The following is a 23,294-nucleotide window of genomic DNA, read 5'->3' on the forward strand; positions in this document are numbered from 1 at the left end:
AAAGAAGAGCAGTGCTGAATAGGAAAGATTTTCAGTGAAATTGCATCTATGTACAAATAGTCATTATTTTTGATGTGTGTTTTTGTATTGCCTTCATTAACAAGTTGTTATGTAGTTTTGGACTTGACATTGAATTTAGATTTCAAGATCTTTCCAAGATTTTGTGTTGGGTGGGGGAGTGGCATAGTTCCAGGTGGTGTCAGAAGTACATAGAAGTAAGAGGAAGCCCATCTGCATTTGGAAAGAAGGTAGAGGCAGAAAAATTGGCAATTGAAATATGGGAAAATGATGTCTGTAAAATCTGAACTGGAGTTTTCCCAAGGTCGTCATCTATTTATGGAGATTTCTACAGTAAAGTCCCGGGTAGAAAGGTACATCCACAAATGAAAAATATGTTATTATAAAAAAAAAAGCAGATTTGGGTCTATATGGACAGACATGGAAAAAAATTCTCAGGTCATAGTATTACTTTTAAAAACTCAAGTAATGTAGTAATACAGGTACTATGACCCCAGTGTGTTAAAACAAACCTCACTAATCTAGGTGTAAAAACACAGACATGAATATTGTTATATGCAGAGAACATATTTGAAGGGATAACAGGAAACTCAACTGGGCTGCCTCTGGAGAACTGGTACTGTAGGGAGGTAAAAAGGGCCTTTGTATTTTAACCTAACATTGAACAATTATGCAATATTTTATCACAAAACATATTACTTTTACAATTAAAACTGAAAAAACAAGAATCCAATTCATCTAAACTTCCTATGGAAATAAATATTCCATTCTAAGTATATAGAAATAGAGAATATACAGAATCACCTACACATACTTCACTGATTTATTTATTTATTTTTTAATTATTTTTTGGGGGTCCCACGCTGTGAGACTTGTGGGATCTTAGTTCCCCAACCAGAAATCAAATCCAGGTTCCTCGCGGTGGAAGCATGGAGTCCTAACCACTGGACTACCAAGGAATTCCCATTACTTCTCTGTTTAGTAAATATTTACTATGACCCAGCTCTAAGCATGGATTGCATCATCATATTTATTCGACATAAAAACTCTAAAATGTTTGTACTGTGATTATTCCCATTTTATAGAAGAGAAAACTGAGAAGTTGGGTATCTATTCAAGAATTACACAAAGCTGGCATTCAAACCCAGGCACCCTGACCATGTTTAGCTTCCATGGTACTGCCCCCTCCATGGCATTTACCATAATTTCAATATTACATTTATACTTGTAGTGATGTATTAATATGAGACTGTAAATTCCATGCAGACAGGGATCATGTGTGTATTAGAACCATGATGTATATCCCCAGCACTGAGATAGTGCCTCCCCACAGCTTCGTTGAAAAGGTGAATAATTAAGTGCCCCGTCTAGCGCTGGGAAGTTAAAAATGTTTTATGTCTTTTGGGACTGTAAAATAAGACGAGTTCCAAAAAAGGTCACTGATTAATAACCATGCTCCTCGTTTTGAGAAACCACTTGCTACCTATGTGCTTCTGTAACCAGAGATTTAAATACTGGACACATTTTCGCTTTCCTTCTATAATTCCCTAAGTGATTATACAGCATAAAACTGATGCATTGTTCCATAAGCCTTTCTGCTTCATGGCTAGGATATTGCAACATTTGGGAAAGCCAATGTTGAAATACTAAACTACATGGGACTTCCCTGGTGGTGCAGTGGATAGGAATCTGCCTGCCAACACAGGGGATGCAGGTTTGATCCCTGGTCTGGGAAGATCTCACATGCTATGGAGCAACGAAGCCCGTGTGCCACAACTACTGAGCCTGCGCTCTAGAGCCCATGAACCACAACTACTGAGCATGTGTTCTGCAACTACTGAAGCCCTTGTGCCAAGAGCCTGCACTCCGCAACGAGAAGCCACCGCAGTGAGAAGCCCGCGCACTGCAATGAAGAGTAGCCCCCGCTCGCCACAACTGGAGACAGACCGCATGCAGCAACAAAGACCCAACACAGCCAAAAAAATAAAAATTAAATTAAATCTTAAAAAAAAAAGTTTTTTAAAAAAAGAAATACTTTAACTACAAAGAGGTGAAGCAGTATAAACAGTTTGTCATGAATTATTTAGCTACTGGCATATAGTGGGCAAACTACTATAACTGACTTGGTGTTATAGTCATATGTGAATCAAGGCCTCAACCTACCAACTTTTTCATCCTAGTATTATTACTCTAGGTGTTGAAGGGTGTAAATGGGTCTTTGGTAAAGGAGAGACTGAAAGGATGAATGAGTGTGTGTGTCTGTGTGTCTGTGAATAGGCCTCTATGAATCTCTGTGTGTTTATGTATCTCTGTGTGCGCACTGGTCTTTCAAAAGAGGAAAGATAGTTTTCTATAATGTAGACAGAAACCTAATAAATAGTTACACAAAATCCCCAAATCTCAGATCCTATTAGTGCTGGTGTAAACAACAGCTGTTTTTCATTCAACAAGGGTGCCAAGACTATTAAAGAGGGAAAGATAGTCTATTCAACAAATAGTGCCGGGAAAACTGGAAATCCACACACAGAGGAATGAAGGTGAACTCCTATCTCACACCATACACAAAAAATAGCTCAAAATGGATCACAGATGTAACTATAAGAGCTAAAACTATAAAATTCTTAGGAGTAAATATAGGAACAAATCTCTGTGACCATGGGTTAAGGGATGGTTTCACAGATATAAAACAAAAGCACAAACAACGAAAGAAAAAATAAATAAGTTGGACTTCACCAAATTAAAAACTTCTGTGCTTCAAAGGTCACCATCAAGAAGGTGAAAAGACAACCCAAAAAACAGAAGATTTTTGCAAATCGCGTATCTGGTAAGAGACTTATATCCAGAATATTTTAAGAACTATTATAACTTAACCATAAAAAGACAAATAACTCAATTTAAAAATGGATAAATAATCTGAATAGACATTTCCCCCCAGAAGATATACAAATACATAAAGAGATGTTCAACCAAAACAGAAAATTAAGTCAAAACCACAATGAGATACTACTTCACACCCACTAGGATAACTATAATCAGAAGACAGATTAGAAAAAGTGTTAATGAGAATTTGGAGAAATCAGAGCCCTCCTACATTGCTTGTGGGAATATAAAATGCTTCAGCTGCTTTGGAAAACAGCCTGGCAATTCCTCAACTGGTTAAACATAGAATTACCATATGGCTCAGTAATTCTATTCCTAGTTATGTACCGAAGAGAAATGAAAATACATGTCCACAAACAAAAAACCTTCATGTACCTTTTTCGTGGCAGCATTATTTATAATTGCCAGAAGGTGGAAATAATCCCAATGTCCATCAACTGATGAATGGATTAAAAAATGTGATATATCCATACAATAGACTGTTATTCAGCAATAAAAAGAATGCAACATGAATACACATGACAACATGGATGGACCTTACAAAAAATTATACTAAATGAAAGAAGCCACTCACAAAGGCCACATATTATATGACTCCATGTATATGAAATGTCCAGAATAAGCAAATCCACAGAGATAGAGAGCAGATTAGTGGTTGTGCAGGACTGGAGGGGCAGAGAAGGTGGGGAGTGGATGCTCAGGGGTGTGGGATTTCTCTTTGGGGTGATAAAAATGTTCTGAGATTAGACTGTAGAAACGGTTGCACCACTTTGTGAATATACTAAAAATCACTAAATCATACATTGTGAGTGGGTGAATTTTATGTTTTGTAAATGATATTTCATTAAAGCAGTTTAAAAAAAAAGGTTATCTTTCAGTAAGTTTGCCAGTGAATATTAGTTGGCTTCTTTCAAAAGTGACAAAATACTTACTTACACTCTCCAAGAAAACAGTAAGTAGCGAACATTTACATTTTTAAGAGACAAACTATTGTAATTCTCCATGGGATTTCTTGTGATGGGAAATACATACAATTATATTTTACCTTTGCCAAAGAAGAGCATATGCCTGCAAAGTACCACTAATGACAGATGCCACAGTGCTTGAGATATAGTCTTATTTCAAAGCAATGAGGAGCTTTAGTCAAGTGTGAAGTTTTTGTTTCTTAGTGGAGGGAAAAAAAACCTACAAATATCTGAGGCTTACACTACAAGGCCTAATTTTGTGAATCTATATACTGAACACAAAGGACTAGCATTCAATGCTCTTCCCAAGATATTCAATATTGAAATTTTGTTTTCAAGTGAAGAATAACTGGGCAAGACTGAATCAAAACAGAGATCATTTCACTGTGATCTGCTACTGAACATGGAAAATTATTGTTTTGCAAACAAACAGAATGTTAGAGAACAGTTATATCAGTGAGTTTTTGCAGCGTAACCAACCACCTAAAACCTGTGTGGCTTAAATCAGTAAATATTTATTTTGGTTCACACAATCATCTCAAGTTGGTGAGAATGGCAAGAGTGTAGATCCCACTGCACAAGCACTTCTCAAGCCTCTGCTGTGTCACATGTGCTAACGTAGCATTGGGCAAAGCAAGCCACATGGTCGGGCCCAGATTCAAAGGATGGAGAGAGAGCCCCACTTCTTGATGGGACTTTGAACCCTTTAAGGGCATGGATACAGGGAGGGAAAGACTTGGCGGCCATCTTTACAATCTACCATAGTATTGTTTCCAAATGGAACACACTCCCAGTGATGGCCCACAGATATTTTACAGTTTATTACAGTACAGTTTTTAGTCACGGTACAGCTTACATGTAAAAATATATGTATTTTACCATGGTACACGGAGAGAGGATGTACAGTGCATATACATTAATGCAACTTCTATTTATGGAAAATGATATCAGGTCTCTATTGAAATTAATTGTATCACTATAAATATACTAATGGCTATTTACTATGGTAACATTATCATGTTACCAGTTATTTATCAGTCATCTTTTCTTTTTAAGTGAATATATTTAAGTGGAAAAGATAAGTAATAAGTTCAGGTGAAAGACAGATTTCGCCAAATCCATAGAAGTGGCTCAGGAATAACCCAAATTTAGAAACCCATGGGGTAGGACAATGCTTCTGAAACTTAACATACATACAAATCGCCAAAGTTATAGGCAGATTCTGATTGAGACCAGAGATTCTGCAGCTCTAACAAGCTTCAGGGAGGTGCTGATGTTGCTGGTTCTAGAGCACACCCTGAGCAGCAAGCACGTAGAGGGGCAGAAGCCTGGCTATCAGAGAAAGCCGAGAACAGTCATTTACCAGCCATATGGTCTTCAAGCAGCTGACTTCACCTCTCTGATATATATATATATATAAATCACCTTGCTGTACCCTGAAACTAACACTATATTGTAAGTCAACTATAGTTATATTTTTTTAAAAAAGCAATAGGATCTTTGAAACTCATTTTGCCAAAGCAATCACATTTGGTACTTTCACATAGCGTATGCACACATTGACGTCTCCTCAGAGCCACTCCACAAGCATATATTGAGCACCCCCTGTGGCCTGACACTGTCCTTTGCTCTGAGGACATGACAGTGACCAAGCAAGAGAAACCACTGTCCAAGTTGAGCTCACACCCTAAACCCCAAACTGCTCACATAACTCTCCTCTGAGTTGCACTGAAAGAGAGTCTGCCGAGGGCCTGACGTGGTCACATACATGTTTACACTTCCCTATGGTGATCTTCGAACATTTGAGCTGACTATTAACACTTACATAATGGGAGATTTCATATAAAACATCGGAACCCCAGCGTCTCTTGGAAATCTGGAAGACTGGGCAACAGAGACCCAGAGAGCCGCCTGTACGCCAGCCACAGCTGAGAGGTGGCCGTCTCTCCTGAGAAGGTCTGGGTCTGCCAGGTCTCCACAGCGCCACCTCCTGATCACTTCCACCAGATGGCCCCTCACTCATGTTCTCTGGCTCTTCTCCCTGCACTGGGTTAGCGACGCTCCCCAAGATGAAACCACAGTCAGTAATGCTGATGAGCATGGAAAGAAGGGGAGTCCACCTTCCTAGTCTGTGCATTTTTCCTTTACCATCGTGCAATAAATGTCTAGCAAGGGAGCAATTTCCTCATTCCTCTGCCCCTCCCTAAAGTCTAAACCTGCCAGTTTGAGAAACCATTCTAAGCTCTGCCCAGAAAAGTTATAGCTCCTGGATCTGTAATTTACTGTGGCTAACTGGATCTAAAATGGTTAACTGGGGGCTCTTTATAGGAGTTTATTATGAGTCATTTTATGAGTGTTATTTTTTTTCTCTAAATAGTGGCGATGGCTTTGCAGTTACCTAGCTACCTTCTTTTGCCTGGTTTCCCTTGTGCATTGGTTTTCTGTGGCTGCATCACAAAACTGCCACAAACATCACAGCTTAAAACAACATGAATTTAGTAGCTCCTGGTATTGTAGGTCAGAAGTCTGGGTCCAGATGCTGGGCTCTCTGTTGAACATCTTACGAGGCTAAAATCAAGGTCTCTGTAGGCTTCCTTCCTTTCTGGAGCCTGAGGAATGATCCACTTCCAAGTTCAGGCAGGTTGTTGGCCAGTTTCACTTCCTTACATTCATAGGACTGGGGGCCGTTCCAGCTGGCTGTCAGCAGGGGGCCAAGCCAAGCACCCAGATGCTACCTACACTCCTTGTCTCACAGCCCCACCTCTTCCAGGCCAGCAGCAGACAATCTCCCCCGCATGGAATCCCTCTCTCTCCTTGAATCTTTCTTTAGTCTCTACTAGAGACTCAGCTGACTAGGACAGGCCCACCAAAGAAAAGCTCATTCTGCAAGTCAGCTGCACCATCTAACATAACCTCATCACAGGAGTGACATCCATCAAGGTCACAGTTGCCAGGGTAGGAGTCCTGGGGCCATATGAGAATTCTGCCTGCTATACCTAGTACCTAATTGCTGCATGCATTTGTTGTCTGTATGCATTTCTTTTTCTCAGGCTGCGAGCTGACATCATGTCACAAGGAAGGCTAACTGGCCAACAGACAGGATGCATGGAAGTTAAACCCAGCTAGTAGCTTTGTAACAGTTCTCCCATTCATCACTACAGTAGCTAATGCTCTAACCCTAAGAATGCATGTACTCTACCAACTTCCAGATGTATATGAGATGTTTCTCTTCTTGAACTTAAACTGACCTTATGAAATTAGATGTGTAGAAAATTGATATTCTGAAGGAGAAGGAGGGGGAGAAGAAGGAAAAGATGAAGAAAACAGATACATAACTAGTACCTAGAAGGACCAAAAAAACATTTTAAGTATCCAAATACCATCATGCGCTAAAAGTTTTTTAATTAAATTGTTATATTTTCTACATGGTCTCAACCAATTTAACAGCTTTTCACTCAACAGACTTGGCTATTTGGAAATTACATAGAGGCAATGTATACATAACCACACTAACAGTTGAAGGAAAAGGATAAAAATAATTAAAAGCATGCTTAATATAGTCACTAGCTCATGGCATAACAACCAATTAATGAGAAATTACTAAGTCCAGGTACTGCTCTCAGTGTTTCTTGTATATTAACTCGTTAAATCTCACCAAACTCCATGTAGCAGAAACTTTCTACAAATGAGGAGACTGAGTCACAGAGTAGTTATATTACTGATCCAGAGTCACGTGGTGAGTAAGAAAAGGCATGTGAATTCAAACCGTTGACCCTTCCTCTTAAAACCATAGCTGTCTGCACTCATCTGTGTTTCCATGTTGTGAAATAGGGGTGCTTCCTACATCTATTATACAGCACAAGATGGTGGCCAAGCACCTATGCACTGCACTCAAATAGATCTGGTTCACATCCAAGGCCAAGGGGTGAGAGTTGGGGCTGCAGCCTTGCCAAGGGGTGCGACTCTATAATTTGCATAAAGACACCCCATGTGCCAGCAGCAGCCTTGTCCAAGCAAGCCTATGAAGTCTTCTTAAAAAAGAAAATAATCCAGGCATTCCTTAACCCCCTATATCCTTATTTGGAAGAAGAGGGGAGGTGAAAACTGTGACTGATTCCTTCTTTCTCTTTTTCATTCCTTCCAAACCCTTTTCCATTGTCCTACATTTGAAGTTGAGACATTATGAAAAGATGGCAACAAAGCAAAAGCTAACACTAGAAGCAAAGAATAGAAACCACTGGCTCCCTTTCCTACTATAGAGAAGAAAGTGAGCCTTTCTTTAGGTAATGAGAAAGGAAAAACCTGTAGTTCAATATCCTCCAACCTTTTCCATCAGTTCCACCCAGCCAAAGCAGGGACATCATGGCACTGGGTGCCATCAGCAGCACAGACCCCAAGAAACACAGGCTTAGCAGTTGTAATAATAGGTCACTGGAGGCGGAGATGGAGGTGGAGGTGGAAATGGAGTTGGGGTGGGGGGCACATCCTGATACCTGTATTAAAGGAACTCTTGATTTCCAAGGGGGAGGGGAGTGGGGGAGGGATGGATTAAGAGTTTGGGGTTAGCAGATGCAAACTATTATATATAGGATAGATAAACAACAAGGTCCTACTGTATAGCACAGGGAACTATATTCAATATCCTGTGATAAACCATAATGGAAAAGAATATGAAAAATTATATATATATATATATATACACAATTGAATCACTTTTCTGTACACCAGAAACTAACATAACATTGTAAATCAACTATACTTCAATTAAAAATTAAATAAATAGAAAAGGAACACTTGCTTTCAACGATGCATTTCCACCACTAGGTTGGACAAGCCCACGTGTCAGGTGGCGTCTACTCAATGATTGCTCCTGGTACCAGCAAGGCGCTGACCAAGGACTGTTATCACCCAGGGTCCTCTCTGTGAGGAGGTGAGTGATTAGAACTATTCTTTAATCAGTCCTCTTTATGTTCTCCTATGGTTCCATCTCAGCTCCATTGCCCTGGTGGGCACAGAGCAGAAGTTACAGAAGTTTAAATGTATTTTGTCAGAGAAACTTCCCTTTAATCTGATGCTTCCTGGAGTTGCTTATTTGGGGGAGGTCTTAGTTTTTCCCAAGTTTTATTTGGTAGAATTTCTCAAGCCACATAATTTGACTTAAAATTGCTATGCACTGCAACCAGAACACTCAAATAAGTTTGAGATCAGACATAATTCTCAAGGTCCTTGGCTGCCTGTGGTCGTCAGTGATCCCTCAGAACATTCAAACAGGGTCTTAGTTTCAGAAACTTGGATGTGTGCCAACCCAGGTAATTATTCTCTGCCTACCTTATTTCCCCAGGCAATTTTAATTGAAAATGGTATTATCCTTTACCTCAGCTCTAATCTGCTCTGAAGTGTCCCTGTGTCCTGCTTCTTCCTCCCATCATAAGCTGAGCTGGTTTCTTTTTGAAGCTTAAGTTAAAAAAAAGAAATGTTTCTGAGTCTCCCAAGGGGGAAAATATCAGATAAATATGAGCCATTTAATTAGTCTCAAACCAGTGCACCAAATACCACTGGCAGCAGCTGCAAGAAACCCCTCCTTGATGCCTAACCTTATGAAAAGTTTCTTTTGTGGATAGAAATACAAAGGTTTTCTTACTGAAAACTGACCAAAAAAGAAAAAAGGGTGGGAGGAGGGGAGTGGGAGAGACAATGAGATGACTTTACTCTCCTGAAATGATTTTAAAAGGTACTGTTGCCTTGATTCAGAGTTGGCAGAACAAAATGCACCATTTAATACAGGATGCCCAAAATTCAATGAAAATGTAAAAGAAACGTGCTTTTCGGTTACTTCCAACAAGCACACACTTAAACCAGTAATGTCCAATAGAAATATGATGAAAACCGCAATTGTGAGTTACATATGTAATTTTACTTTCCAGGAGCATTATTAAAAAGGTAAAAAGAAACAGAATACTACTCAGCAATAAAAAGGGAAAGAACTCTTGATAACATAATTTGGGTAGATCTCAAGGGAACTTTGCTGAGCAAGAAAAGTTAATCTCAAAAGGTTACAAACTATATAGTTCCATTTGCATGGCATTCTTGAAATGACACAAGTACACAAATGGATAACAGATTACTGATTTCCAGTAGTTACGGAGGAGAGGAGGTAGGCTATGGCTACATACCTGGCAAACATGATCCTTGTGATAGAATTCTTATGTATTTTGACAGTGGTGGTGGTCACATGAATGTACACAGGTGAATAAACTGCACAGAACTAAACACACACACACACAGAGACACACAAAGACCAGTACATGCAAATCTGGTAAAATCTGAATAAGGTCAGTAGGCTGTATCCATATAAATTTTGTGGTTGTGATGCTAAACCTAGGTTGTGTAAGATGGTACCAACTGCATGTGGATCTATGATAGTCTGAGAATTAAAAGTTTAAAAATGTGAATTTAATGTTAATAAGAGCTAACCCAGTATTTGCAGAATTCTCTTGTATAATTGAGGTACATGCAATTGATAGAAAAATTATTGAGATAGTTTAAAATTCCTTTTTTTTTTCTTCTTTCATTCTAAGTCTTTGGAATCCAGTGTGTAGTTTACACTTAAAGAACATTTCAACTTCCACGTGTGCTCTGACTCCAGGTACTGGGTAGCAAAAATGCTTCAAACTGAGCCTAATATCCATTTCCCAACCCCCTCCAGTGACACAAACTAACATTGAAACACCTTTGCTTTCTGGAAGTCTCTCCTAGGGCAGGTTTATAATGAAACCCTTAGAGCTTAGACAGTCACTGGAAAATATGATCGGCTGAGAGAGAAAATTTCATCACTGGTACCAACCTGAATTTGTTTTGGAGCACAGATCCAAGATACAAATGAATAACTAATCCCTATTAAGGAGAGTTCTAGTATCTTCTAAGAAATAATTCCTAAGAAGAATTTCAAGAGCTATAACACATAGACTGGGCTCAAGGATTAAGATTTTAAACTATTTTTGAATCTTTGTAACTTCTCCTGTTGGGATTTTTCTCTCTCTCTTTGCTTTCCTATTTCCCCGTGGTGATTAGAAGTGGGATGATTTAAATAAGAAAGCCTTGTGGGTTTGTGCTTCAGAGCCATGAAACTCAGAGATTCAATTTTCCTCTTCAGGCAGTCATGGAGGAGAAAGAAACAGGTGATAAGTGTGTGATGACAACTTTGAAAAATACATAAAATTAGGCCAAATCTCTTGGGACTCTGAAAAGTAAAACAGAGAGCAGACTTGGTTCTCAGACCAGGTGTGATAAGAAGCCCAGGGCTCAATCTCAAAAGACCAGTGCAGTCTCCATCCTCCAGAGAAAGTGGAAACGAGATGAGGAAATACTATTCTCAAATGGAGCCTTGAGGTATAAAAAGAGTGGGTTTTGGAATGAGAGAGACCTATCTTTGAGAATACAAGTCAATTAACCTCTCTTGGCCCTAGCTTCCTTGTTTGTAAAGCAGCAAAATTATCTACCTGACTCACTGTTGTGAAGTTAAACGGAATAATACACGAAAAGTGCTTATCACATTCCCCAATCCAAGGTGGATGATCAGTTACTGTCCTCTCCCTCCTCCTCTATTTCTGCACTCAAGTAAGAGGCACCCAGAGAAAATGGTGTGTGCAAATTAAGCTAAGAATATAACAACAGAAACTCGAGTTGTTGCTCTAGAGTAAGAGAGCCGGAGAGAAAAATATTTCATTTTAATCTGTTGTGCTTCACTTCTAACCTGCTGGTAGGAAGCTGGTTTCAGGATCAAGCTAGATTTATAGCACTTTTGAGACAGCTAAGTAGGAGAGAAGCAGGTACCCCTAAGGCAGAGGACACAAAAGAGTCTAGAAAAATGGAAACAGGGCTTGTTTGACCAGAGAATCATGACCTCAAAAACCTTTATGTAGTCACATCCTTCATAAATATAAAATGCATCCTCCAGTCAGCAAGTGAAAATAGAAAAAATAAATAAATAAAGAGTATGGCACAGCTTACAAGAACCACTCAATGACTTAAGTTCTCTTGTTATGAATTATCTAAATTTGAGACTGGTGTTTATGTTTATTGGATCATTTTTTTTAGTCACAGACAACTGGTCAACCACTTGTTCTATGAGAAATTACATCACCAGCTGGCCCACTGGAGCCCAATACACTGGGATATGGCAACAAGTTGGGTTTGTTTTTGTTTTTTTTTTTTTTAAATAAGATGTTGAGGGTAGGAGTTTTATTTATTTATTTATTTATTTATTTATTTATTTATGCTGTGTTGGGTCTTCGTTTCTGTGCAAGGGCTTTCTCCAGTTGTGGCAAGTGGGGGCCACTCTTCATTGCGCTGCACGGGCCTCTCACTATCGCAGCCTCTCTTGTTGCAGAGCACAAGCTCCAGACACGCAGGCTCAGTAGTTGCGGCTCACGGGCCCAGTTGCTCCGTGGCATGTGGGATCCTCCCAGACCAGGGCTCAAACCCGTGTCCCCTGCATTAGCAGGCAGATTCTCAACCATTGCACCACCAGGGAAGCCCACAAGTTGGGTTTTTATTGATGGAACTGAACTCTACAAACTCTTCAAGACCCAGAACATGGCTGCTGAGGCCAAGGCCCTGACACAGGTACCATACTGAATAGACGGGCTCCAAATGCACAGTCTAGAATAATCTGTATGGACAACAGCCTGCTCTGATTCTGTTTTCTGTTCATCTGCATTTGATTTTATGAACAAACTAAAGCAGCTGATTTATCTACAACTCTAACAAGTTCTCTTTCTTTGCCAGCACCACCACTGGCACCAAACTAGGCTAACCAGCTGGCAGGATCCCTCTGAAACAGCTTCTGGGAGAAGGTGGGATGGTTTTCTGCCATAGCTACTTCTGATCTCAGAATCAAAGTCTACGAGTACTACCTGAAGCAAGACTAAGTCTCACAAGGAAACTCCAGCAACTGAAGTAAAATGAAATGAGGAACTAAGACACAGATGTGCTCACTCTCCTAGGACATTCAGGCTTCATCAGTGGCTGGACTCAGAGGCAGAGCTGGTTTTATTAATCAAAAGGATTAATTCCCTGTTTTTTATTTGCATATAGTAAAATTCACTCTTTCTGGTATACAGTTCTATGAGTTTTGACAAATGCATAAATCTCATTACCAACACACAAATCAAGACATAAAACATTTCCATTACCCCCAAATCTCTCTCACGCTTTCCCGAGGCAGTCAGCCCCTCCTCTCAATCCCACCCAACCTCTGGTTAAGGAATCATACACAACATAGCCTTTTGAGTCTGACTCTGACCTCCTTCACTTAGCATGATGCAGTTTGTGATCCATCTATGCTGATGTGTTCATCAGTAGTTTGTTCCTTTTTACTGCTGAGTAGTATTTCAATGTATGGATATACCACAGTTTGTTTTTTCATTCCCCAGCTGGAAGGACATCTGGGTTGTTTCCAGTTTCTGATGATTATAAATAAAGCTACTACAAATATTAGTGTACAGATTTTAGTGTGAAAATAAGTTTTCATTTCACTTAGTTAAGTACCCAGGAGTGGGATTGCTGGGTCACATGTAAGTGTATGTTTAACACTATACAAAACTGCCAATCTATCTTCCAAAGTGGCTGTTCCATTTTACATTTTCACCAACAATGAATGTATGAGAATCACAGCTACTCTGAAACCTCACTCACTTAGTACTACCCATTTTTTTTCTTCTTATTTTTGCTACTTTAATGGGTGTGGAGATATTGTGATTTTAAAATAATGAATATTCAAGAGCAATCACATTTCAGAGTTCCATATATCGTACCTATAAGTCAGTAACATATTATTATCTTCTTTTTAGAGATAAGGAAACAAGCCCAGACAATTAAGTAAATTCACACATTTACAACATGCAGAAGAAGATATTCTGGTTAAAGAAGAAATGTTCTGGGGCTTCCCTGGTAGCACAGTGGTTAAGAATCCACCTGCCAATGCAGGGGACATGGGTTCCCCTGGTCCAGGAAGATCCCACATTCCGTGGAGCAACTAAGGCCATGCGCCACAACTACTGAACCAGTGCTCTAGAGCCCACGAGCCACAACTACTGAAGCCCGTGCACCTAGAGCCCATGCTCTGCAACAGGAGAAGCCACAATGAGAAGCCTGCACACCACAACAAAGAGTAGCCCCTGCTCACTGCAACTACAGAAAGCCCACACGCAGCAACGAAGACCCAATGCAGCCAAAATAAAAACAAAAACAAACAAACAAAAAATGTTCCTTCTACAAGTTTGCAAGTATGTATTTAATACCTACAAATAATAATACATCAATAATAATAATCATAACAGAGTCCCATTTAACAATAGGAAATAACTCTCTGATGCATCATAACTTTCATTAGTTTAAAAATTCATAAATCATTGATAATTCAATCATATATATGTATATATAGTTGTATACGTACTACACACACACATTTTTACTACAAAAGAAAGCTTGTCAAGCATATTGGCAGTTTAAATTTGATCACAAAAGGGGGAGTATTTATTATTTTAGAAAAAAGAAACAAAATTATACCAGCAATATTACATTATTTGCATAATGATCTGGTTACAAATGTTAGCTATTCCAAGAAATATCTCCATTTTTCAAAAATGTATTGACTCTTTGTTCTGTTACTGTTTGTACTTTACGAAAACTAAAGATATGGTTTTGAATTTTTAACATGTCTTCTTTTTTACCACTTTGTTGTAATATTTACATGTCCTCTTCTGCTAAGGATCATTTTATGTGTTCCTTATCTATTCTCATAAATAGAACAGGAAATTAAATGTGTTCCATGAAAAATAGTTGTTTCACTCATTCAAAAAATATTTATTGGATTCCTATTGGGGGGAGGGGAAGAGAAGGGTGATGTTTTTATTGTAGATAGGGGGCCCCAGTGGGGTCTCATTAATGAAGTGACATATGAGCAAAGACTTAAGAGAAGTGAGAGAGTAAGCCTTGTGAAGATCTGGAGGGAAAGGATTCCAGGCAGAGGGATTAGCAGGTGCAAAGGCCCTAAGGGGAGTGTGTGTTTTACAAGGCTGAAAAGATCAATGTGGCTGGAGCACAGCAAGGTGAGCAGGAGGACACTAAAAGGAGGTGAAATCAGCAAAAGGAAGCCAGATCATTCAAAGACGATGATCAAACCTGATTCTCGGTTAAATGAGAAGCCAATGGAGCACTTTTAAGCAGCAGAGTTACATAGTCTGACCTAAGTTTTAAAGGAAACTTCACTATTTGGAGAACCGACTGTAGCAAGGCAAGAGTGAAACAGAGAAACCAATTAACAGGCTTGGTCAATGCTGGTTACCAGTTGACACTGGGGAAAGTGGTCAATTCGGTACATATTTTGGATGTAGAGGCTGATGGATCGCGTGTATAGTATAAGAAAAGGAAATGACTTCGAAGCTGAAATCTAGCATCAAAAAGGTTAAAGAAACAAAATCATTTAGTCTGAAAAACAATGAATAGTTTCATTTCAACAAGGATTTTTAAGAACCTGAAACACAGTAACTGTATTGACTACCTGACCTCCAACTTTTGAGAGTCAGGAGTGAAGACAGGAAACTGAGACTGCCATTTCCAATAAGTAGCTTTTGGAACACTTGCTGCCATCAGTCACTGAGGGAGAGTCATTGAGAATTCTGAATAAAGATCAAAATCAGAATACCATTCTTTCTATTCTGCCCTTAATGACTTGTATATAATATATTCCATATCAGCTATTGTAGCTGAGTTTGACAGGAATTATCCAGATGAATGGATTAAACAACAGATAAACAAAATGACTGAAATGTAAATAGATGAAGATTAATGCAATGGAGAGCGTGAACCAACATGCAGGAAGAGATAAGACTCAAAATAGTAAATTATAATTTCAAAAGTTTCATATACTGCATCAATTGTCTAGAATAATAAAAATCTGGAAGACCTGGGGTTTAGCATACAAATTTTTTTCATTCCTCTCAGAAAGTTAAGGATACTGTCAAGATGAAAACCACTTGTTATATAGATAACCTAATGTTTCAAGACTGAGAATAATACTTTTAAAGAAATTCAAGATAGTTTTGAAAGAACAGAGAGATGGAAATTATAAATAGCACTGCATAACTTTCCCCTAGATTTCACTGTCTCTACCACCTGAGATTCAAGAGTGGGACAAGCAGTCAATGCTATGCTAACTAACTTGTTTCTCAGGACACCCCCCAGAGATAGGAGTCACTGAAAAAGCCAACTGTCCTTTAGCTTTGTTCTCATTACCTTATACAATGTTTCTACACCTTAAGTGTTAAATAAATGCTTACTGAATGAATGAATGAATGAATGAAACTTTCTACCACCATTACCCAAGGAAACCCTTAGGACGGGGATTAATACATTGTCACGGTAGGAAGGTAAACACAATTCCATTTTTATAATCCTTCTTTTCCCAAGGCAGACCCAGTGTACTTCCCTAGTTATGATTCTGGGGGTTTGTGAAGATGACTTGGTGTTATGATCCTCATCCTGAAAACGACAGCATGACAAGAAACAAACAGAAAAAGAGTAGAGACTATTTTGACATTTCCTAAGAAAGCTAAAGCGCTTCAACATTTAGTAATGCTAGCGACTAGCGTCCCACTGGTAATATACGTTCTTGTCCCCACACCACATAAGAGGACAGACCAACCTTACCAAGCACCTTGGAAATCTTAAAGTTCTCCCGTGGAATTAACTACAGGCTACGTCATGCCCCTCTCAACTTGGTGGATTCACCAGAGGTTGCATAAGGGTTAAAAAAGCTCTCTAGTGTCTCCATAGATGGCCTTCAAGAAAGAGAAATAAAATGTTAAATCAAAAGTCTGGGAACACAGTGATACACTAGTGAAAGAATTCATAAGCCATTCTTCAATTCCAATTTATAGACACGCCATCCCTCCTGCTCCTCATGATTAGAGTGCAATGTTAATCATTCCCATCTCTGAAGCTGAGTTAATCCAAGGACAAATGAGTGACCAAAAATATCCCATTAATAGGACTACTCAGCCACATCACAGTATTTCTTCTGAGTTGAAAACCATAACTCTATTTAATAGCACAAAGCCCTACATTTATTTGCATCTTACAAGTGATCATTCAGGGCACTGAAGCAGCTGGCTAAATCATCGTGCCCTTATTTAATTTACCATTCTCCTCTCACATTAGTTCTGCTGCAGAAATAGGACTTCAGCTCCCTCTCAATAACTCCCTGACAACTTCGAACCAGAAAGAATAAATCTACTTTGTTGATTCCTGACTCCATGAAGAAAGAGAACCAGTAACTCTGATACAATTTAATTGATGCAAACCTACATTCTTCTCTTCCTTCTCTTTTTATAGCAAGATAAATGGTGACCAAAAGTGCACCAAGTGATTTTTCCTTTGTTTCAATACCCTTTTACTGTGTTTGTTTCAAGAGGAAGGGAATGTGTTTTAGAGACAGACACCCTCAGATAAAACACTGCCTTTTTGATAGGAGTTGTCGAATACTGACTGAGAACAACATTAAGAAAAATCTGAATATAAATGATGTAAAAACTTTGAGACTATACGTATACAGACCTAATATGCCTAGGAAGATGGTTCACATGCACAATTAGGGTTCCTTTTGCTGAGAAAGGACAACAGGGCTTCAGATCAGGAAGCTCCCCTAAGTCAGCACAAGGTTTGGTTTTGTTTCTGTTTTGGGACAGGGGAGCTTGATGATGTAAGCCTCTCCAGGACATTCCTATACAAGTGCCAGTGCAGGCTAGACCAGCACTGTCCAAAAGAAATAAAATGCCAGCCAAGTGTGCAATTTAAAATTTTCTAGTTGCCACATTAGAAAAGTAAAAACAGGCCAAATTAATTTAAATAATATATTTTAACCCAATGTATCCAAAATATTGTCATTTTTAGAAGTATTCCATATATAAAAACTATTAATGAGATATTTTCCATTCTTTTCTTTTTTCATACTAAGCCTCTGAAATTCAGAGTATTTTAATCTTGCAAGTACATCTCAACTTGGACTGCCCACATGTCATGTGCTCAACAGCCTGGTGGGGCAAGTGGCTCTAATACTGGAGAGCACAAGTCCAAGGCAGGTCCTAGAGAGAATCTGTGGGATGGATTAATGGGCAGTCATTGAGCTGTGGGGTGGCAAAGTCTCTCTGCTACAAGGTGGTTAGAAGAAAAAGAATTAGAAGGGCTTATAAAGTCCTTGGGCTGGAAGCACCTAAGACTTCTGTCAGTTCTTATAATAATCAGAACTTAACTCTCCTCTAATAATTACAGCCCCAGGTATTACACCTATTACCTCAATATGCTAAGAGCTCTGTAAGCTAATTATTTTGTCACATTTATAAAAAATACTAATGTACCGGTTGTCTTACTACTCTGAGCATCTTACTTTCTTGACATATTGTATTCTCTGCAACCCCTGTTCTTGCTTGCTCTACTCAGCTGATGAAATTCAAGTTTAAACTCCAGTCAGAACTCCAGCTCTCATCCTGAAATCTAATCATAAGCTATATCTCAAGATATTTTCTAAAATAACTCTTCCACTTACTGAAAACCTATGTACCAAATATTCTGCTAGACACTATGAGCATTATCTCCAAACCACCGACTGGAGGCATTATTATCATCATTACAGGAGAGTAAACTGATGCTAGAAGAGGATCATAATCTGCACAAGGTCACAGGAGTAGTTCTGTCCAGCCCTCACCTCTATGACTTTCCACAGCCCTTCTTCACCTTGGTTTAATAATAATAGCCAATGTCCTTTTGTTCCTAAATGGCCCACCTGAATGTAAGCATCTTTGCTTAGGCTGAATTCTGAACACCAAGTCCTATTTTATTCCTATGGGAACAGAAACCAGCAAGGAAACGAGAACCATCTGTCACTACTTGAGCTTGCAAGAAGCAGAGGGAAGACTTTCTTCATCCAAAGTCCAAGATAAAGAAATTCACCGAGTACCACCCACATTATACAATCCTCCCACCCAGGTGTCCGTTTACATGCCCAACAGTCATTGGAATAGCAAATTAGAGGTCACCCCTGATAATAAAGCCCTTCTCTTCCATTCTTGGGGCACTCTGGTCCCCAAAGTCATTAGTGCAAACTTGTTTCAATTGCTTTTGATTCTGTCTGCACACAGATTTCTCTGTAGGGACTGCTACTATTCCAAGCCTTTGCTCCCCTTGCAAAGACTGTTGCTAAGGAGAAGAGAGTTCTCCTTTGTAATTACTGCCTGAAATGCTTCCAGAACTTCTACCAGTTCTTTCCTTAGCATCAAGGCCCCTCCCTTCCTGCTCAAAACTGTAACCTAGATTTTTGTACCCCTGAGCAAGGCTTCCATTTGCAGTCATAAACTTTGATGCCCTCTGCCAGGACTGCAAATTCAGTGACTTCAGGAGTCTCCAAACCTTGAGGAACACTCCCTGGACAAAGAGAAGCAGTTTAGATGTTTCCCAGCCAGAGTCAAAAAGCCAAGAACTCCCTCCTTCACCACAGTGCTCCATTTCATCTGATTCTGGGAAGGCAGCCACGCAAGTCATCGTGTCAGTATGAAAACGGTTTTCTGCATCAGAAAAATTTTCAGGCTAACTTTACCTCCAAAAATCTCCTTTTTCCCCAAAGCAGTCAATCCCTCCCCCAGGCATAGCTTTGCCCCCCCAGCCAAGCAAGGTGGATCCTAGAGCAAGTTGTCCAAAACCTGGCTCCCCAAAGGGTGCCCAGGGACCAGCAGCATCAGCACCATCTGGAAGCTTGCTAGAGATGCAGAATCTGCATTTAACACGATCGCAGGTGATTCACACCCACATTAAAGTGTGAGAAGTCAGCCCAAGACACAGCTGAAAAGAATCTTACTGACGATTTCATTTAAAAATGGACATTCGGGCTTCCCTGGTGGCGCAGTGGTTGAGAGTCCGCCTGCCGATGCAGGGGACACGGGTTCGTGCCCTGGACCGGGAAGATCCCACATGCCGCACGCGGAGCAGCTGGGCCCGTGAGTCATGGCCGCTGAGCCTGCGCGTCCGGAGCCTGTGCTCCGCAACGGGAGAGGCCACAACAGTGAGAGGCCCGCGTACCGCAAAAAAAAAAAAAAAAAAAAAAAAAAAGGACAGTTGATGCAAACTGGAATTTTTCATTTAACTCTCATTATGCTAGGAATTGTTAGGTTTTGTTTTTAAGTCTGTTTTTCTAACCTAAATCTGAGCTGAAAATAAAATAGTTTCCAGAGAAAAAACAACTTTCTTAATGTGATCCTAGAATCAGTCCATCTCTTTACTGACCGAAGTGAAAGTTGACACTTGTGACACTGTATGTGCAGAGACACACTAACCACTAAGAGATTTTGGTAAAGGAGCTTGAGGACAACGCATGAAATAACTGCCCAGCAGGCAAAGGTGGTCTCCTGATGAGCGAGCCCCACAAATGTCCCTTCTATGATCACTGCCAATCACACTGGGATGACTTATGAGGCAGACAGGTTTTTTAAATAACTGCATCAATCCTTAAAAGAAGTAAGGAGGGCTTCCCTGGTGGTGCAGTGGTTGAGAGTCCGCCTACCGATGCAGGGGACACGGGTTCGAGCCCCGGTCCGGGAAGATCCCACATGCCGTGGAGCAGCGGGGCCCGTGAGTCATGGCCGCTGAGCCTGCCGCTCCGCAATGGGAGAGGCCACAACAGTGAGAGGCCCGTGTACCGCAAAAAAAAAAAAAAAAAAAAAAAAAAAAAAAAGTAAGGAAATGAGAAAACTATGTTGATTTTAAAGCTATATGAAACTGTGTTTTACAGAAAAATGTAGCTAAAATTTCCTGAATTCAGCGGTTTTGTGCAGAGGTACATTTGTAAAATATAAACATTTTAATAACAATGCCTAGAGAGCCGGCCCTCCATATCTGTGGGTTCTGCATCGGTGGAATCAACCAAGAGCAGATCAAAAATATATATTTTTTGAATTCCAGAAAGTTCCAAAGAGCAAAACTTGGATTTGTCATGCATTGGCAACCATACACGTAGCATTTACATTGCATTAAGTATTATAAGTAATCTAGAGATGATTTAAAGTATACAGGAGAGTGTGCATAGGTTACATGCAAACATTATGCCATTCTACATAAGGGACTTGAGCATCTGTGGAATTTGGGTACCCTCCTTCTCAGCCCAAGCGCTTGAGAGAGGGTAAGACTGGCAGAGCAGGAAAGCCATCAGCAGTGCCTTTGTCTAATGATGATCCAACATCAGACACATCAGATTATCATAACTTGCAGCTGCCATCGTCCAGGATGCCGGCAGCCAACTGAGCAAACTTCCCCTGAGAAGAGAATGAGGAATTTGGTTGCATGAATCCTTTTGCTACAAATAAGACATTCAAAAAAAAAACTCAGCCTCAATACACTGAAGGATGAAAGTCAGCAAACCAGCTCAAATGCACATGTTACAGTGAAACCGTGAATGTCCATCGGGTGCGCCCGTGACTGCAGATCACACAGTCACCGTGCGCCGGCCCAGGGTGAGGGGAAGGGCGAGGGAGCCAGAAAAAGGCAGTGATTCAGGAAAAGGGCACAGCAGCCTGAGGTGCCAGACTGAAGTGATGGGAAGAGCTAAGGCCAAATGGTTCTGAGAAGGAAGGAGAGGAGGCAAAGACCCCCGTCATGAACACGAGCTAAGAAGCAGGCTCCTCAGAGCCAAAAAAAATCAAGAGCTGTGGACACAGGCTGGAATGTAGAACCAACTCTGGATGAGCTGCTTGGGCTGGAAACATACACTGTGGTCCTGATGGAGCATGTTCAGCTGGTCCTCCGATCAAGAAACCCTAGACCTCTTGACCTCTGAACTCTGGTTTGACAGCATCATCTCCCTTCTACTCTGCACCCCCACCATCACCCGCAGTCTGTCCTCTACCCAGAAGGCAAGGCTTTCCTTTATAAAACAAAAATCTGATCGTGTCACTCCTCTGCTCAGAATTCTCCAGTAGATTTCGGATATGCTCTGCATCCACTCCCTAGCCCTTACCCCAGCCCCTGGGTACTCTGTGGACCTCCTGTCCTACCTCTCCTCTCGTTGATGGTTCCGCTCCATCCCATCCGGATAAACCACTCCCATTCAAATCTTTTGTCACAGGATCTGCTTTGGAGGGAACTCAGATTAAGGCACCACCCGTCCCCTCCTCCTAGCACAGTGACCAGTACATTGTAGGTGACTAATGAATATTTGTTGAATGAATAAAATGAATGAACTGCCATAGTTAACCTTCACCTTGGCAATGCTGCCGATCAGGAAGCAAGTTGTGTCTCATCTGGAAACTTGTTTTACATACAGATGATTAGCCCTTGTTTCAGCTTTCTAGCTGAGAAGGGCCTGGGATGCACAGAGCTTCCTTTTGAGCAACAGTGCTACTTAGGACAGCTACTGTTGACATCCCAGACGGTCTTCTATCTGGAAATACGTTCCTTCCTTCAAGTCAAGTTGGGGATAAACACCCCAACTCTTTTTTTTTTAATTTTATTGAAGTATAATTGATTTACAATGGTGTGTTAATTTCTTCTGTACAGCAAAGTGACTCAGTTATACATATACATATATGTGTGTGTGTGTGTGTATATATACGTATATATCCCTTTTTGTATTCTTCACCATTACAGTTCGTCACAGTATATTGAATTTAGTTCCCTGTGCTATACACATATAATAGTTCATCCATCCTACATATAATAGTTTGCCTCTGCTAATCCCAAACCCCCAATCCTTCCCTCCCCTACCCTTCCGCCCCCTTGGCAACCACAAGTCTGTTCTCTATTAGATGTCCCAACTCTTGAATCCTAAACTGTGGTATTTAAAGAACAAGTATGGGAGTACCCTTAAAAGTCACCCTCAAATGCTTCCCTTGCTTCTCCTCTGTGGCTTCCCCTGGAAGCTCTGAAGTGAAGAACTGGGGCCAGCTCTTAGGATCAGGACCAGTCTATATCATTTGCAGGGCTCACAGCCAAAGGAAGGCATGGGTCCCCTTGTTGTTAAGGTTTTCAAGACAGTGACAGCAGAATATTAAAGCAAATGTCCAGGCCCCTGTGTAACTGCACAGGTCACATGGCCATGAGCTGGCCTTGCCAAGAACTCAACAAGAAGAAAGCGCCAGGGACTCCCCTAAGACAGCTCCCTGGGCACTGATTATTCTCGCAGAAAAGAGAAACAGCAGTGTTCTGTTTTATTTTAGGTTAAGCTACCACAGGACTACACAGCTTGTAACAGCAAAGAGGCCTGTGGACAGCTTTGCAGAGCAGCCCAGCTCACATCACCTCCAGGCTTCCCGAACACCCTCAGAAATCAATCATGGTGCACAGCTCCCCGCGGCCAGCTCAGTAGTTCCAACTGCTGACATCTCTGGG

At 40.4% G+C, this 23,294-nt stretch overlaps 1 protein-coding gene across 7 annotated transcripts in view; it reads right to left on the reverse strand.

Moving 5' to 3' along the window:
• Window positions 1-23,294, reverse strand: part of PLCB4 (phospholipase C beta 4) — a 436,230-nt gene that overhangs the window by 277,361 nt on the left and 135,575 nt on the right. The gene's annotated exons all lie outside the window — the stretch shown is intronic.

This window comes from Kogia breviceps, chromosome 14 (genome assembly GCF_026419965.1).
Source record: "Kogia breviceps isolate mKogBre1 chromosome 14, mKogBre1 haplotype 1, whole genome shotgun sequence".
NCBI classification, from domain to species: Eukaryota; Metazoa; Chordata; class Mammalia; order Artiodactyla; family Physeteridae; genus Kogia; species Kogia breviceps.